The 18,313-nt window shown below is 38.2% G+C and overlaps 1 pseudogene; it reads left to right on the top strand.

Annotated features, from left to right (window-relative positions):
- Positions 1-18,313, top strand: part of LOC149154975 (alpha-dioxygenase PIOX-like) — an 81,191-nt pseudogene that overhangs the window by 13,001 nt on the left and 49,877 nt on the right.

The following is an 18,313-nucleotide window of genomic DNA, read 5'->3' on the forward strand; positions in this document are numbered from 1 at the left end:
AGTATATATTTTGAATAGATGCCCAACAAAAGAAGTGATGAACAAAGTTCCGGAAGAATCATGGAGTGGGAGAAAGCAAGGAGTCACCCACATGAAAGTTTTTGGATGTGTGGCTTATGCACACATTCCAGATCAGCTAAGGAGAAAGTTGGACAGCAAAGGGGAGAAATGTATTTTCATTGGATACAATGAGGAATCCAAAGCTTACAGGTTGTATATCCCATCCACCAAGAAGGCTTTTGTGAGCAGAGATGTTCAATTCATTGAGGAGGAAGCTTGGGATGGAAGCATAGAGGAAACAATTAATGTTAAAAGCTGTTTGTCTCATGATAAAAATGATGAAGAGTTGGCTGAAATACATCCCCAAACAGCAGCGCCAACACAAGGACAGCAAGGGACACCCTTGAGGAGAAATGAGAGTGCTTCTCCTAGCACACCACAAGAAGGAAATTCAAGTGCGTCTTCAAGAACTTGCACACCAAATGAAAGAGGTAAGAAATTTAGAAATTTAAGTGATATTTATGATGAAGGAATGAATTCCTTGTTTGCTTTGTATTTCCATGTTGATGACCCTGTTCATTTCGAAGATGCAATTAAAGATAAGAAATGGATAGAAGTTATGGATGAGGAGATGAATGCCATAGAAAGAAACAAGACATGGGATTTGGTTGAGCTACCAAAAGGTAAAGAATTCATTGGAGTTAAATGGGTCTATAAGACCAAGGGTAATGCTGAAGGAAAGATAGAAAGACACAAGGCAAGACTTGTTGTCAAGGGATACAAGCAGCAGTATGGGAGAGACTATGAGGAGACTTTCGCACCAGTTGCAAGAATGGAAACCGTGAGAGTAGTGCTTGCCATAGCAGCACAAAATAAGTGGAAAGTTTACCAAATGGATGTGAAGTCAGCATTCCTAAATGGAGTGTTAAAGGAAGAGGTCTACATTGAACAACCTCCAGGCTATGAAAAGAAAGGCCAAGAGCACAAAGTGTGCAGATTGAAGAAAGCTCTTTATGGGCTGAAGCAAGTGCCAAGAGCGTGGTATAGTAGAATAGATTCCTATCTACTGGAAAATGAATTTGCAAAGTGTGAGGGAGAACCCACCGTTTACATCAAAGAAAAGGATGGTAAAATTTTAATTGTAGTGTTGTATGTTGATGATGTGATTTTTACAGGTAATGATGACTACCTCATTGAAAATTTCAAATCAGTCATGAAAGAAGAATTTGAGATGACTGACATGGGTTTGCTGAGATACTTCTTAGGAATAGAAGTAGATCAAAATGAAAATGGAATTTTTATCTCACAGGCAAAATATGTAAATGAAGTGTTGAAAAGATTCCATATGCAAGAGTGCAAGGCAGCAATCACTCCCACAGTGATGGGATTAAAACTCAGCAAAGAGGATACCAGCAAGGATTTTGATCCTAGTGTGTACAACAGCATAGTTGGCAGCCTTATGTATTTAACTGCAACTAGGCCGGATATAATGTTTGCTGTTAGTTTAATTTCCAGATTCATGGAGAAGCCAAAAGAAGCACATTGGCAAGCAGCAAAAAAAATTCTGAGGTATGTCAAAGGTACAAAAAGATTTGGCATTTTGTATAATTTTTCAGAAAGTTCAGACTTAGTTGGATACACTGATAGTGATTGGGCTGGAAGTATAGATGACCGGAAAAGCACATCTGGTTACGTTTTTCACATGGGTTCAGGAGCCATTTCATGGGCTTCCAAGAAACAGCCCATTGTGGCGTTGTCTACTGCAGAAGCAGAGTACGTGGCAACTACAGCAACAACGTGTCAAGCGGTTTGGATGAGGAGACTATTAAGAAGTCTATGCCAAGAGCAGGAAACAGAAACGGTGATTTTTTGTGACAATAGGTCAGCTATTGCGTTGTCCAAGAATTTTATGTTTCACAAGCGAATGAAACACATTGATACAAGGTTTCACTACATCAGAGAATTGGTGAACAATGGAGAAATTGTTTTACACCATTGCAGCAATCAAGAACAGGTTGCGGACATTTTGACCAAGCCTTTGAGACAGAAAATTTTGAGTTTTTAAGAAAAAGTCTGGGTATGACTGAAAACCCAGCAGTTGAAATTAAAGGGGAGTGTTGAAATAATAATTTCAACTGCAAAATTTTCCTTCTTTTGCAATGTGATATTATCGCATATCGCAAATCGCATCCTCAGCCTCATTGCCTTTTGTTACAACCTGTGTTTTCTGCGATTGCGATGGTGCGATGCAATCCGATCGCATATCGCAGATCGCACCATATGTTTGTGCTCCATTTTCTTTCGTTTCGCCAAATGCGATTTCGCGATGCGATCAAATCGCAAATCGCAAATCGCACCAATATAATAGTGTTCCATTTTTCCTTCCACAAATTGTGATGCGATCCAATTGAAGTCAATGGTTGAAGTACAGGCCTGCAATATGAAATTTGACGTGAAGTAAAAGTTTCATTTACCGCCAGTTTTGTCAGTAAAATAGTAAATGTCAGTAAAATAGTAAATGCAATTTACTGTGGGTTGGTAAGTTTTGGTAAAGATTTTAAATATCATTATCTTCTATCAGTGGGAGTATGGGCACAAGAAAAAGTTGGTAAAACCATTTAATTTTATTGTTTTTTTTTTATTTTACAGCAGCATGGCAAGTGAAAACGGATGTAAGTTTTTTTTGTTTTGTTGTCATATATATGTAATGTTCTTTTTTGGTGTGTACCATGAGTTGTAATGCACAACAGTGCGAAGTAAAAATAGAACGCAGCAACGTGAGAAAAATCTATGTGTAATTTCCACACAGCAGTGCGTTGATCTCTTTAGCAGAGACATAAGTTTTTTTTTGTAATGCAGCAGCGTGATTGAAACAAGAGGATTTTATTTTTCTGAAGAGACAGAGTAAAGTTAAAAACTGTATCTGAAACAGTTCTAGTGGTGAAATCCCTCTGTGAGAGAGGAAGACTCTTTTGTAACAACAGTTTTATTAATGAATAAAAATCTGTTGGTGTGTGAAAACTCTGTCCTCTGCAAATAAATTTTTAGCCTTCCGCTGTGTTAAGATCCTGTGTGTGAAAAACATAGCATTGTTCTCTATTCTATGATTTTGTTTTTGGAATTTTAGCAGAAAAATTCCCATCATCTCTAGGTGTTACTGTGTGTCTCTGCGTGATATTACTAAGACGTGGTTCCTGAGGGCATGAGACCTCTTTATTCCCTGTTTCTTTCTTTCTTTCATTGTGTATGTTTTACCTAAGCGCCAATTAGTGTTGCATTTTTTTTGCAAGTGCTGTTGTTGAATAAAGAAATGTATTGTACTCCCCTTTCTTGGAGACATTGCAAAACGTTTCGGTGAGTGTAATCGGAGCAATAAACTTATACTAGTTACCAACAAAATACTCTCTCCATCTAACAACATGTTATATCCATTACCTATCATTGGTATGGTTGACGTTACATATTTACATCGTGTCATTGATATTGTCTACGTTACATATTTACACCGTGTTGCAATATGGGCACGGTTTATGTTTTACATAATTATAGTGCACTTTTGTTTTCTAAAACTATTTATAATATGGCCAGATGGTGTATGTGGAGTAAGTTCCAAGGAATTTTGCACCTACTATCAGTTCTTTTATCTTTAGGGTGGTTTCCCCAAGTTAGAAAAGTAACTGATATGCGTAATTGCTTGATATAAATAAAAGTTCCACTCAAAGCAAATTTAGGCAGGGTATTAATAATTTGAAGAGTTTTATGGCTTTTCTTTTTAGTTTTAAAATTATGACTTTTACCACAATACACTTTTACCATGTATTTGGCAACTTCCAATAACACTATTGGGCAACACATTATGAATTTAAGGTCATTGGAAAACCATATTCATTATATTATTTAGATTATTTGTTAGAATACAATTTTCACGTGTCTTTAAGGAAAGAAATCAAATAGTGGAAAAGTTCTTGAAGTATACTTCCTATTGAACCATAATACCATAATTAATCCCATGTTAAAGCAACACCTTAAGGTTTTCTATGCTTACCCAATCTGAGAAATGACCATGCAACTACACTTTACCATCTTTAGGATATCTAAGACTATACTTTAGTGTGCTCCTCAAATATCTAAGCACATATTTTGTGGTTACCCTATGCAGTTGGCTTAGCTCCACCACGAGCTAACTCAACACAATGTGTTCAGTACAAAACATCTATTCACCTAGTGTTGACTAGATAAATGAAATAACTAGTTATGTGTACATCGTGGGATCCACCAACTCTGAATCTAAATTTTTCATTTTCTTCAAATTATTAATCATGGGTGTGACCATTGGTTTTCAACCCTCCCTCTAAAACCTCTTCGCATACTTATCCTACGTAAGGAAAAACTCCCATGGTCTCTACCAAACCACCAACCATAAGAACTAATGCATCATCCTAGTATCATTCACCTTGAATTCAATTGCCATGTTAGGCTACTCTACACCTATTAAAAAAATTCATATACACACAACACCAAGGTAAATAGATAGGTATGAACAAATATGTAATATAAGTTAAGAGTTTGTTTCACTTTTGGTGAAGCCCATAATGTGTAAACATGCATCAATCATAGAATAATATGTTTTTAATGCCCACTAGAGTCCATATAAGGAATGATTAAGCCTACACACATTGGAATCCCTCCCATTTAACTCAAATCCCTGAGATTTCTCTATGGACACTTCTTCCCCAATGATCTCATTAAGGAAAGGTGTCATCTTTAGGGAGCAAAACCAAATAGTGGAAAATCTCATGAATTTTTCTTCCTATTGAACCATAATACCATAATTGATCCCATGTTAAAGCAAAACCCTACGGTGCTCTTCCTCTCTACAATAATGCCTACCCAATCTGAGAAATAACTATGCAACTTCACTTAAACATCTCCAAGATATCTAAGACCATACTCTAGTGTGCTCCTCAAATATCTAAGCACATATTTTATTGCTACATGATGCTCCTATCTTACCTCCACCACAAACTAACTCAAGGTGTCTAGTCCAAAACATATCTTGGCCTAGCATTGACCAAATAAATCAAGGAACTTAATAGTTATGTGCACATCATGGGATCCACCAACTATGAATATAAATTTTTCATTTTCTTCAAATTAGTGATCATGGGTGTGGCCATTTGTTTTCAATCCTCCATCTAAAACATATTTAGAATTTGAATTGCATCATTATCCCACCTAAGGAAGACCTCCCATAGTCTCTACCAAACCACCAACCCCAAGAACTAATGCATCATCCTAGTATCATTCATCTCGAATTCAACTACCACTTTGGTTTCGCACCATGTAATAAGCTTCTCTACACCTATAAAAAAAAAAGCCATCTACATACAACACTAAAGTAAATATTTCAATATGAACAAATATGTAGTATAAGTTAAGAATCTGTTTCACTTTTGGTGAAGCCATAATCTATAAATATGCATCAATCCTAGAATACCATGCTTTTGATGCCCACTTGAGTCCATATAAGGAATTATTTGGCCTACACAAATGGGAATCCATCCCATTTACCTCAAAGCCTTGAGGTTGCTCTATGTACACTTCTTACCCAATGATCCCATTAAGGAAAGTTGTCATCACATCCAACTAATGTATTTTCCATACCATAAATGAAACCAAGGATGCAACAACTTTAATAGAAGTGTACTTGGTGACTAGAGCAAATTTCTCCCCATAGTTGACTCCCTTTCTCTCGAAGAACCCTCTCACCACAAACCTCACCTTGAACTTCTCAATGCTACCATATACAACATGCTCGATCTTGTAGAGCCACCAAGAACTTAGATTTGTAATCCCATTTGGTCTTGGTATTATGTCCCAAAAATCATTCTTCATGATGGAGGTGTGCTCCTCCACATGGCATGTCGCCATACATATTTGTCTATTGCCTCTTGAAAACTAGAACAATTGGAATATAGAATGCTTCTCATCAATGTCATATAGTTTGGAAACTTCTTTAAAGGATTATTCTCTCTAAAAGCGCTATTAGGACTCTCAACATGCTCATGAGAATCCATAAATGTTTGATTGAACCATTGAGGTATCCTAATAGAAGTAGAATGAGCTCGTGGATTCCTCTCTTCACTTGAAGACTATTGTACTACCCTAGAAATCGGTGGTGACCCTCGCTCAGCCTTTGAATAATAGATTGCTTGTTATCGTATGTCTCATAATATGATAATGATTAAATTCATTATCATTTTAGCATTATTATTATACGATATAACAAAAATATTATTGATATTTTATCATTATTATAATATTATTTTAACAATAATATTAATTTATTTAAGAGATAAAAAATGTGTAGGGCCTTCAAGCTTTGTTTGCTTTATGCAGATAGGAAATGACAAGATGTTAATTTATGTTTTATCGACTCATGGTGTCTTTTCTTTTTCTAATTTTTTTAAAAATAGGGTTATATGTTGTATGTGGGATTTTTTGACCTATTAATATCATGGATTAAAGGCCATTGGTTCTTCATCCTCTTGACCAACTGGTAGGGGGGCAAGAATCTAGGCAAACTATTTTTGATATAAATAAAAGTTTTATATTTATCTGATTACCAATTATTTCTAGTCAAAGTAAATGTAGGGAGGGGTACTAATAATTTCAAGGATTTTATTTCTCTCTTCCTAGTTTTAAAATTATCATTTCTTCCATGATTTGGTACTCTTAGAGTATATGAAGATTTTGGACTTGTCATGAACCATGTATCTAGCAACGTCCAACAACACAATATCAACTTAAGGCAATTTACAAGCCACATTCATTATATTGTTGGATTATTTCTTCAAACATAATTTTCACGTATCTTTAGGGAATGGAACCAAATAGTGGACAAGCTCTCTAAGGAAGGCACTATGTTACCTACAAATAATACCATACTATTGGAATTCGATGATCAGTGAGCATAAATTCATTTTCAATTCATGGTTCAAGACTTTTAAGAATGTTATTACTTTGTAGTATGTCAAATTTGATTGTTCCTGTTGGACGCTTACTATAAAGCGGGTATTTGTAGTCAAGAAACTCTTAGTAGGACTAATAAGTATATCTAAATACATTACTATAACTTCCTCTACTTGGATGATCAATCTTGATTGTGTTGATTTATTGCTCACTTTTGGATAGTCCTGTGATAAAATTCATTGAAATGTCTATCTAGATCTATGCTAGGATTGATTGAGGTTGAAATATCTTCATCATCTCACCCTTAGTTCCCTAGAAAGCATCACAAGATGCTATGTAATCCTATATATTAGTTTGCATACCTTCCTAGAAGAATGTTTTCCTATTTAATCATTCTTGTACATATTAATGGAAAAATTGGTTGGTAGAAGGATTGAAGAAGAAAGAGAAATGGAAATTCTCCCTAGAGTGGAAATCGTTACAGGAACAAAAGTGATAAACCACTCTCAACTCATACATGATATTCTCCTCCTTGATGAATCCTTAGTGAAAATATCACAAAGATTCAAATTAGCATTAGATTATAATTAGAAGCGTCAACAAACAAAATAAATAACAAAAAAAGCAACATATCCAGTTGGAATAGCTCCACGTTTACCCTCCATAATATTGTAAGAGAGATGGTATTCGTAGTTCAAGGTCATTGGAATACATTCATATTTGGGCATCCCTATAGTGGTTACCCATCCATGAATCTCATATTAGTTCCCAATGCTTTAAAATTTTAAGATTAAGATGATCAATTTGGGAACTTAGTGGCACAATCTAGTTGATTGGATTATCCTTGTAAAATTTATCATCATGTCCACTCTAGTCATTTTTTTCAATTCAACTGCTCTAGCCCCAATACGGTTCACACGATCTTTACAAAATTAGAGATTAAAATATTCATGTGGAAAGAAAGAAAAGAAAAATAAATTCCATCTAGTCATAAAATAGTTCATGGTCCCTTAAATAGATGTTATTTGGAAATAAGAGATCATATATTGTCTAATGAAGCAAAGGGAGCAAGGGTCTTTATGGGGATATGCAAGAAGTAAAATATAAATAGTGGAAAGAAGTTCTCTAGCATAGATAATTTAGAGAAAAACATATTAGCATATTAGATGATCAAGTGGAATGATCTTTGGATTCCATATTTAGTATCTCTAGAAAGCATTCATCCCTCCATCCAAAAGAATCTCACATGGATTCTAGGTATCATGAAACAAACCAAAGTATGGGAAGACAATATGATGGGTTTCCATCCCTTTCTTTAGGGATTTCCCTTCAATATATAAGAGTATAGATATTAAGTTAGGGTATCAAATTTCTCTTTGATCTTTCTTAATGGGAAAACTCTAATAGCCCGAAGGATTGGCTCAATTGTTCGAGTTCTCATCATTAAAGCACCTCGGTAATGGAACGTCACATGGTCAGTTATCCTCAATGTTCTTGGGGTTTGGCTCTGCTACTGAGTTGGTGGGAAGTGATCCCTTCAGGTGGATATGCCTGAATATTTTATGTGGATGTAACGACCACCGATCTCTGGTGTTCGTGAACCATACATATAAATAAATAAATAATGGGACAACTCTAATTAATTTCAGGTTCGAAATGGACCAGATGCAAGCATTTAAATCCTCCCAATGAGTTATTCAGATGAACTAGCATCTATCTCAACTAAAGGTTGCATCTCCCTTGACTAAATGAGCCAAATATTGAAGAGGATGTACCCCCCACCAAGGGGGAATCTATTTATGAGCATTGAATATTTGAAATATTTAACTAACGAAAACCTATCACCCCATTCCCTCATCTAGAAATTAGTTGAAGGGAGATATTGACTACCACATATTCATATATCCATTTGGATTCTTGCTCACAAAAAAATATTTACTCATGACAATCTACATAAACAAGGATTCCATGTACCCTCGCTTTGACACATATGAAAATGAAAAGAGGAATTAGTAAAGAAGTTATTTTTTGAGAGTTAGTTCATTGCAAAAGTTTGGAGGACAAAAATGAAATATCTTGTAAAACTCATTCACCCACGCAAGATGCAAGAGAAATGTCATTGACTTAAATAAATCACTATCCTAGTTCTATGCATAAGAAACCTATTTTTAAGTGTTATTTGATGATGTTACCGAAGTTCTCAATGTGGAAATATAGATATTGTAATGTTCCTTCCTAAATTTTCCTAATGTTGGGAAAAATAATTTTGACAATTTTCGTTAATACTAGCTCAAGGAAAATTTTGGTGGAGAAAATAGGAGGAATGCTTTATTTGCATGCTAGTGGAATATGGGGCCCACTCGAAATACACACTTGGGAGGAAGGGGTTTCAAATTCCTTAAGGAAAAATCGAAATTGTGGAGGGACCCACAAGGAATGCATGGCCATCACTTATAAAAGGAAGGAATGAGGGAGCAAGAAGGGTCTTTTGTCTATTTGAAAATCTAAATTACCTTAATTGTTCAGCTGAGCGAACATTGTGTTGTTTAGCACAAGAGCTTCCCAGGGAGAGAAGCTCAACCATTTTCAGTGGAATTCGAGTGCCACCTAAGGAAGGATTTCCTTCACCACCAAGACCGAAAGAAGCATCAATTGCAGGTCATACACATTTCCGGAGCATAACACACAACTCAGGAGCCACCACTACGCAGTGATTGGAGTGAGATTTGTTGGGACAACATTATCGCAGGGATTTTGGAGCTGGGGAGATGGGAGATCATTTTGAGGGCCATTTGAGGAGGATTGCTAGAGTTGGGAGTGCAAAGATTGACACGATTAGTCACAACAACAAAATTCGTATTTGGAGGAGGGCTAAGCTATGAAGGGTCAATTTTTGAAGGTGGGAACCAAGGGAAACCCTTTCTGGGTTTTTCTGGGATTTGGGCAGGGATCATTATCCCAAATTCCTATAGTTTTTTGGGCAATATAGAGTGGGAAAATCAAGGGTCTAAGTCAGGAAGCAGTGTAATTTTGGAGCAACAACACAATTTTCTGGAGGTGTTGATTATTGCATCCATTTGGCTTTTTTGTAATCATCACCTGGTAAAATACACATAGTGATCTGCTTTGCTTCTGGTGAAGCCAAGTCCCCATATAAATTTCTGATACCACTTCCTTGGTGACTATTTTAATCCATTCAAATACTATTTTAACCTCCATAACAGTTCTTTCTTTCCCTTCACCGCAAAGCCTTCACGTTACTTCATGTATATCTCTTCTTCCAGATCCCTGTGAATAAATGTTGTCTTCACATCCATCTATTCTACCTCAAAATCAAAAGAAACTACAACAGATAAAAGTAATCTAATAGAAGCTACCTTAGCAACAAGAGAAAAAATATCACCAAAATCAATTCCCGACACCTAGGAATAACCTTTTGCTACCAACTGAGCTTTATATTTCTCCACCTTGCCTTTTGCATTCATCTTCTTCTTAAACCCCCATTTTCTTCCAAAGGGTTTCCTTCCAACTGGCAAATGCACCAGATCCCAAGCCTCATTTTTGTTCTAAGATGCCATTTCATCAACCATAGCCTCCTTCCAGAGCTTACCATCCTCTAAATCTACTGCCTCCCTGACAGTTTTGGGTTCATCGTCAGTAATATATAAAGAAAAATTTAAACAGAAAGTAGATGGACTATACCTTTCTGTGGTGCAAGTAAATTCTCAATGCGGACACAAACAATTCCTCTAGCCCAAGAGAGCGGGTCTAGCCACAAACAAACAATCTATGGAAAATATCCTTAAGCGAGAATAAATTAAGAGGGCCTGCCTCTTAAAACGTTATTCCGCTGATCCTCCTTCCTCACTCCAGCTATCTTCCGTTTCCTTCCTTCGAATGCCTGAAACAAGCAAACAACAACAACAACAAACGTGATAGCATACAACATTGTATTCGACCTACTTAATAGGTCAAGGAACATTAAGCCATAAACATGTAAAATGACACTTCATGTAGGAAATCAATTAATAGTTTCATTTATATAAATTAGAAAGAGATTACAGCAGGTGCGTTGACCTTGTTGGTCTCCTCCGACATATGCAGGTTCCCACACTTCTGCTAGCACTTCATGGATAGCCCCAACAATGGAAGTTTTAAGGCCTCTTTCCCTCTAGTCTCAAACCAAACCAAAATCACACTATTCTCCCTCAAACATACACTAGAAAGTTATAAGCTATAGATGACTTGTTGGTTATTCAAACTTGCTCCAAAACTCCAACTAGCTTTTGCTTGGGAAAAACAGAGGTTTATATAGCTTGGAGCCCAAATTGATTTCCTTGACTCTATCCAGCCCAACCATCTACCAGACTTCCGTTACGAAAGAGGACCGATGCAATTGGAAAAGGGCTCAGTCACTCCGATCAGCGCGAGGGCTAGTTTTAACCTCTCTAAATCGGCGCGAGGAGGAAACTGGTCAGTAGCCCCTGTCTTGTAAACTGGGATAGAAGAAAGATTTTTGGGAAATGGTACAAAGAGGAATTATTTTGCTCATGAAGAGGGACATATTGAGAGTTTCTTCATGATGGGAAAGCATGTTGGGTACACTATAGAGGTCCTCCAGGATTGTATATGGGGAGTACAGGGATAGTGACAAAATGTTGTGTAATAGATGCCCCCTAAAGTGTGAAGGCCAAACTATTGTGAGGGGTGAAATTCTTTACAAGTGGGCATAGGGAACCAGATTCCGTCATCAAAAAATCTACAAGCAACCATAGATACATATACATCACTGAAAACTCTGAATAATGATACATGAATCGTGGTATGGACGCAACCATCCAAAGAATGATCATGTGAATGGATCCAAGGCATGGGCGCAGCCATCCAATAGAAAGGATCATAACGAAACCAAGGTATGGTCGCAACCATCCAATAATGAGAAGGATCACATATAACAACTCATGGTATGGTCGCAGCCATCCATCTGAAAGAGACATGTATATCAACATGACCATGTCACATCGCCTCACAACCTGGACTTGTGTAATCTTAGCCCAGGGTCTTGCGCTCCAAACAACCTGATCAAAGTACAAATCCTAACATGTGAATGAATGTGTTGAAGTTGAACATGCTAGGAAGTCGCTTAATTATCGGTCAATGATGTGAAACATTAACAAGTGTGAGAGAAACCACCAATAATGATAATGGCTCTCAAGGTACTCGCAGCATAGTTCACGGAATGTGAATAAAGGAACTGATGTCGGACACCCGTGGAATCACCCGATCGAAAGCCAATGATGGAACTTGCGTCGAGTGCGAAGAACTTTCCATTAGGGCATGCAAGCTCTAAGGTGCTGGAAGGGAGTCTCTCGACCAACTTCCTAGATAATAAGTTGAAGGTGACAAGAAGAAACCATGTCAAAGGAGGGCCATGATGTATCCCTCATCATCGACATAAGACAAATGGATGCAAATGATTTCAGATGATATAGAGAATCGGGAGTAAGTGTAACTACAGAAGGACTAACTCTTGAACATATCAGCAACACGACTTCGGAGTTTGGTAGTTTTTGGATCCATAGGATCAATGGTCATGATGACATGGCAGAGATCAAATGGAAGGAAAAAATGAAACGGCCCAACCCAGGAAGGTCAATGATGAAAAGGAGGATATCCCAACTCGCCACGAAGCAAAAAGTGTCATGTTCAAGAGTGAGTTGTTGACATGACTAATAAGATTTCCAATTTCCCCCCATGATTTATGGCAGGTACCCCAATTATTTTTTATCGCCAGCTTGAAGGGGATAGCATTTGCTTGCACCTATAAGTTCATCCTTCATATCAATCCAACCTAGTAAGTTTAATGAGCCCTTGGAAGGAGAATCTCACATTCGTCATGGCTACGAATCCAGTGTCGTTTAATGTTTTAACAAGTCCGACAAAGATGTAACTCGGTATATTTTTCATGTTTAGAGAGTTTGAAAAAGACACTAAAAATAAAACTCCACATGGTCCATTTTCACACATTTGTGTCTCTCGAGCCCGAAAAGGTAGAAAACGATACTTGAGAGAAATGCTTGACCATTTCAGTCAAGGAGTACCTTTTTCATAAATAGTGCATCCCAGCCCGAGAAAGGGGTAAACATATACTAGGTGAACGACGTTTTGCAGCCTTTAACAAGTTCAAAATGACAAGAGCTTAGCAATCTTTTCGTGTTTAAAGAGCCGGAAAAGAGCTTGAAAGCATACCCCCCATTTTATTCTCTTTTACAAGTCAAAAAGGGAAAAATACTTGATGATCTTTTCATTTGAGTTGTACGAGTATAGAAAAGAGATGAAACACAACTCCAGTACCATCATCGACAATCCATCACCTGTCACTGCACAAAAAAGGTAAATGCATTATCCAATTCTTAGGAAAAATCAATAAAAAAAAATACTCAAAAACCCCAATATTTCATGAAAAAGTGAATAAAACGAGGCAAAAGTAATTATTTTTTACCATTTACCTTTTTAACTTTGTGTGAAGATCTTTTTACCCACTTGTGCCCTAATTTTTCTGGAGCAGATTGCGGGAGATACAGGAGGTCATTCGTCGAGTCGACAGTTGTAGGTAAGAGCCCAGACCTTAAGCTCCATTTTCATACTTATTTCACCTATTTTTATCCACTTTTTGGATTTCATGAGGAGGTTTTGGCAAAAAAAAAAAATCCCTTGGTTGGCACGATTTTCGTTCATGGAATCACGCTAATCGGGGGTTGCTAAGACTGCCAACCGTGTCATCGGCACCACTATTTTTAAAACAGTCGCACAGACGCCGTGAGCAAAGAATTTTCATGTTTTTGCTCAAATTGGCCATTTGAATCCAAATCTTTCCAACCAAAGATGATCATTGACTTGATTATATGGTTTTTGCAAAGGAAAAAATTGTGAAAAATGGTGGATTGGAAGGAACGCGAGCATGAGGATATTGACACTCAAGCAATAACTGACCCAAATTGCTTTGATGCTTTGAAGAACTGTGGGCTCCTCAAATTATTTCTTACACCGGGTCTACGGGCTCAACCCAATTTGCTAGGGTACCTAATGAGTCTCTAGGATGTGAATTAGGAAATTTTCATCATTGGTGATCAAGAGATGGAATTGGAAACTTTAGAAATTTATTTCATCATAGGACTGTCCAGGAGAGGGGAACGGGTCAATTTATATGGGTCAAGGCCGATTGGGGCAAGTGTGACCATGCTACTTGCCGAACATTTCCCAGAAGCTCTCAAATAAAAAAGTGGCAAGATCGAGATTATGACTATTCGAGATCTTGTGTTGAGAGTGTTACTATTGACTATCAACAGAGTGGTTGGGTCCCAAGCACCGCATGAGACCAACAAGTCGAAGTTTTAGTATGCTATCAACTCGCCCATTATCTTTAACTGGGTGGAAGCTATGAAAGTCAACATGAAGTGCCAGCTATCAAAAGCTAAGGCGGGAAACCTTAAGTAGTTTTGCTTCGGCTTTATGCTAGTGATCTTCTTCCTGGAGAGGGTTCCGCTGCTCCAATACCAACTGACCGAGGTGGAACCGCCGATGCCATGAGACCCACAGATGGTCCATTGGAGTGAGTTGATGCCCAGTGTTACTGGGGGCCAACAGATGTCCTATAAGCCTGCCTTTTTCTCGTCGCTACAACGATAGTTGATCGTAGTGGAGAATTGGCCTTACAACAGTACCAACTTACACGAAGATTTGGATATGCCTCTCCCAGAGGGGGAGGATTATGATGATGGAGGTAAAAAACAAACAATTTTTAATTTTTTAACGTTTTTATTTATTTTTGAGATATACGTGTTCATGAAATTTTGATTTTATGAATGCAGATGTTGGACCGGAACACCCTACCGAGATGTCCTCAATCTCCAGGCATGTTGCTTGGCAGTTTGATGTCTCTCCTTATCAGGAGGGAAGTGACAACGGGGAGGAGATTGCGTTAAATCTCGAGGGTTTGACCCATGGGATCTCAGAGTATGCTTGGATGGGTGATGTCCCACCTTGGTACCAGAGGCATATGGTGGGGGTGTCACATCGGATCCACCGATTGCTGACTCGTGTAGTCTGAGCAATTACATGTTGTCATGAGCATCATGCTGTTTAGTGCATAGGTCTAGCATTCCACATTTTTTAGGCCTCTGAGCCACAAATGTATAAGGTTTGCGAGCCACCGATGTATTTTGAACACATATTATTTTTTGGGGTTTTGATGTATGACAAACATTACCGGCACACATGTATATATATTTTGTACTTCCTTGCTTACTATGGTACAAATGTTTTTTTTTTTGAGTTTTTACATGTTTCACAAATGTACAACTAGCACATAATTAGCTAATCCATATGTTAACGTATTCATGTGTTTAGGAATATGATGATATGTAATGTAATCAAAATTTCTCTCTAGTAGATGAATACGTAGATACATTCTCAATATCTGAGGGATTCTGATGGAATATTTCCTATCGAGTTGAAGAATGACAAGTTGTGAATCAAGGTTGACAACAATTTTCGGATGCCAAGAGTGATAGCTTCTAACAATAATTTGATAACTGCGTTATACTCAATGATGTTATTCGTTTTTCAACCTAGACAAATACCTTGAAGATCAATCAACTCATCACGGGGGTCATAAATGGCCCATGCCACGGATGATAGATTCTGGGTACTACGGAAGCACCATCAACGAAACCGATGTGAGGAGACACTGACATCTGCAAAGCGGGCAAAACATAATAAACAGGAAAGCTACTTGCAAAATAACAAACCAAAACACATTGTACAAAAATGAATAACACACTATTATACAAATGTAACCATGCAAGATGACCTAAGCATAGTAATTTTTGAGAGAGTCCATGCTCAGACCCAGGGAATCAATAAACACAGATGAAAACTGGAGTTTTACCATTGACATGACGAGTAAGCATTGACTCGGCCAAATAATGGAGTAGAACTCATATAAGGTTGTGCCCCCATGCCTCCTGGGTGAGGGAGGGTTACGGGTCAGAAGATGAACACCCCATTGCAATAATGGGCAATCGGTAAAAACTCTGGGAGGGGGAAAAACCTGAATCCATGAAGAGATAAAGGTGCCCTCAGTTGAAAGATCTTGAAAAAATCAGGAGAAACTGGCATGTCAATTGGCAGCAGAGAAGAGAACCTCTCAAGACACATAGACATGACCGTTGGGCCAGACCTAAGCCACGGGGAATGAGAATACATGTCGAGAGATGAACTCGAAACATGATGATCAGAGGATACTGAAGGTGAAGCCGAAACAATTTCCACATAATCAATTTTGGTGGGAATTAACGACATAACCTCGCCCCATGTATCAACAAGATCCGGTGAAGGAATGACTCAAGGATCAAACTTGATCGAAATCATGTTGACATGGGCAACATGAGGAGTTGGGAGTGGAAGTATGCCCATCAAGTCAGGATCTTTGAAAATTCTTGCACCCACACTCTCATAAGGGGCATCGGTGTGCTTGACATACATAACATTGCTATTCGAGGAGGGAGAGGCAAACAAGGATAGTTGGTCAACTGTGACTATCTTCCCTTGATGGGGAAAACGAATCACACAGAAAAGGGAGGAGGCTACAACATGCTTGTCATGGGTCCAGCTCCGTCCGAGTAGAAGATTGTAGTTGAGATTACCGTCAACGATCTCTACTTCAACATGTACCATCTTTCCCTCCAATGTAATGGAAAGGTTGAGAAGGACACCTAATGGTCCTGAATCATGCCTGTCAAAAGCTTCCAAAGTGTTAGGGGACTAGTTCAGTGTAGGAGAACCAATTGCCTTCCTACAAGCGACAGACATGATGTAGGTAGAAGTACCTTCATCAATGATGGTCCTATGAATTGTTTTCTCATTTATGATTACTTGAATGAGAAAGGAAATTTGACGAGGTAAACGCGGAACATGGTTTTCCATGTCAAAAAAAATGAGATTATAGGTAGCTGGATGAATACCCCCAATAGCTGATAGTAACAATTTTCACTGAGAAGGAAAACTTTGAAGGACCTCGAGAGAAAACATAGTTGATGGTGCTTGAGCAAAATCTAGAAAAATGTTATAATGTTGAGTGCTCGAGCGTTGGGATTGTACGAGGACTTTTGAAGCATATCTCGAGAAGGTGGTCAAATGGCGGAATTAGGATTAGGTCGCTCTATATGGAGAGGACCAGAACTAGACAGGGCAGGAGAAGAAGGGGTACCTTCTTTCTCTTTCCTCACTGATGGGGTAGGAGTTTGATAATATTTTGACCTGGTAGCCATGTTGATCGGGGTACTCATCATGAACACCTGTGAACCCGAGGAACCAGATGACTAAGGCTGGTCTACCATTTGAGTCTGTTGGGACGGAAAGGGCTCTTCCAGGACAACTAGGTTTCCTTTGAGAAAACAACTAACTTCAGACCCTCTGAGACAATCCTTAGTATAGTGATCCTCTTCATAGATGAGGCATGGATACTTGGGTTTCCATTGGGAAACATCACCAGCAGATGATTTAGGAGGACCTTGTTTTGTGAAATCCAGCTTTACCCTTGCCTTTGCCTTTCTTCTTACCTTTATAGGATTATTCCGTTGCAGTAGACTGGACAACGTGAACCTTCGAGGTTTTACCACGGCCATATGCATTGCGAGAGGAATCATTGGGAGTAGTGGTGGAGACCGACTTCTATTTGGAAGAAGATTTTGCAGGGGTCTGAGTCACTAAACCAATTACTCCATCAGCAAGAGGGTTAGCCGAAGACTTAGATGTCATCAGATCTAACGATGGTTTGGGTGCATAGAGTAACACATCATATAACATGTTGGACTATGAATAGACAAGGTCTAGAAATTGGGCATACACGATGGATTGTTCCTCAATGACGCATCCACCCATAGCAATGTCCTCAACAATTTTGTTGACAAATGACTTGGTGAACCACTCAGTCAACAACTGATAAAAAATTTCAAACTTAATCAGACGATGCCTATGTCTCCCTTCATGGATGTGATCGGAGATGTGAGTCGCAGTGTCTTGCTTGAGTGACATTAATAGATGGGTGCCAATTTCATAGAAAACCGACAGCTGGAAATGTGTGAGAAAGGTCATGGCGAGAGTGTTAAAGTCATGATAGGTATTCCGAGGTAGCTCTATATACCATTTGGTTGCATCCCCTATAAGAGTTCGTTGGAAAAGGCAAAGAAGAATAGAATCATCAACGTAGGAATTCGAGGAGCACCAGAGGTGATATGTCATCACATGGGCTTGAGGATCCCCTTTTGCTTTTCCTTCA

This window comes from Pinus tabuliformis, chromosome 9 (genome assembly GCF_031772625.1).
Source record: "Pinus tabuliformis cultivar Carrire ecotype Pingquan chromosome 9, CPIR1, whole genome shotgun sequence".
Taxonomy (NCBI): Eukaryota; Viridiplantae; Streptophyta; class Pinopsida; order Pinales; family Pinaceae; genus Pinus; species Pinus tabuliformis.